This window comes from Setaria italica, chromosome V (assembly GCF_000263155.2).
Source record: "Setaria italica strain Yugu1 chromosome V, Setaria_italica_v2.0, whole genome shotgun sequence".
NCBI classification, from domain to species: Eukaryota; Viridiplantae; Streptophyta; class Magnoliopsida; order Poales; family Poaceae; genus Setaria; species Setaria italica.
The window spans coordinates 26,460,366-26,461,795 of NC_028454.1; positions in this window are offsets into that span (position 1 = coordinate 26,460,366).

Consider the following 1,430-nt stretch of genomic DNA (forward strand, 5'->3'; position numbering starts at 1 on the left):
GCGCTGCACAATCCGAAACGTATTTTTGTTCTGAACATTTATGAAAAAATACACGAAATATAAGTACATCATGGAGCAAACATATAACATTGTACGGACATAAAAAAACCTAACAACCAACTTAGTCTTTTACAAACGTGACATGAATAAACCTAACAACCAACTTAGTCTTTTACACACGTGACGGTTCAAAAAGTCTTGAGACATGCTAGGTTCAGTGTCATGACCGCCGCTCATCCGGAGGGCTAAAAGGATCTCTTGGGCGACGCTCCCTCCTTGGATGCGTGGGCAGCACATTGGCGCTGCCGACGTCGGTGTGGTCCCGGGAACGACGACGCCGGCGTGGCAACCGGGTACGAGGTGCAGGTTCCTATGGAATAATTGGGCACAAATCATAAAATTTGTATGACACTTCGGGAGCGAACATTAAAATGGATAATTGAATTTGGAGAAACTTGTGAATATACCTGGCTGGACTCTCCCTGCGTCTGAGTCACAGGTGGAGCATCGTGAGAAATCTCCAGTTCCTCACCATATGTAGGGTCATCATCCTCAGACTGCTCACCTTCAGAGTCCTCGCTTTCCTGAGGGGATGCAGGTTCCTTACCTCGTGATCTCCTTCTAGGACCTGCAGCAGTGGACGGTGTTGCAGCCCTGGGGGTAGTCGCCAATGCAGTCCGACGTGATCCTGAAGAAGTACCCTGGACATTGCCCCCGTCGTGCGCATCTGAGGACGTCATGCAGTTCATCCTCATAGCTATTCTCCTGCAACTTTTTCGAACCCTCTGCCATATATTCATGACTATGTTATTGATGGTTACAAAGATAGTACGAGTATAAGTGAAAATTAGTTTGGGCTTCTACCTCTGCAAAAGCACGAAGCAGACCATCACCTTCCCCGACGGCGTGCTCCATAATCACGCCCGCCTCGTTTGAGAGCCTTGCAAGCTGCTGTCCCTGCACGCAGGAGTTTTCATTCCATAAGTGATCAATGTTACGATACTATAATTACAAACCGAAATCTTACCATGTAGTCGTGGAGAGGTGCACGCTCAGGATGTGTTGCATGGCGTGTCACCGTGTCGTACACGTCAGCTATGTCAGCGTCATCATCAGACGGTGCATCCTCAATGGGCACATTAGTCCAAGATGGTTTCACTTTGGTTCTCGTCGAAGTACAGTACCATCGTATGTACTCATTGTTTGGTCGCCAGTACGGTCCACCTTCAGGATCGCATCCTTGCTTGTTCTGCCACAGGAGGAGGTACTGGCCATGCTTCAACCTCCAATCATTCTCCTTGTACCGCTTTCTGCGGTCGATAATGCATCAGAAATTAGTGAAGTATTAGTATAACATGTTAAGTGCGTTAATTGAATAGCCTCCAATAATTATTTATTCCTGCATACCTGTGCAGCTGCTGCGAAGTCGA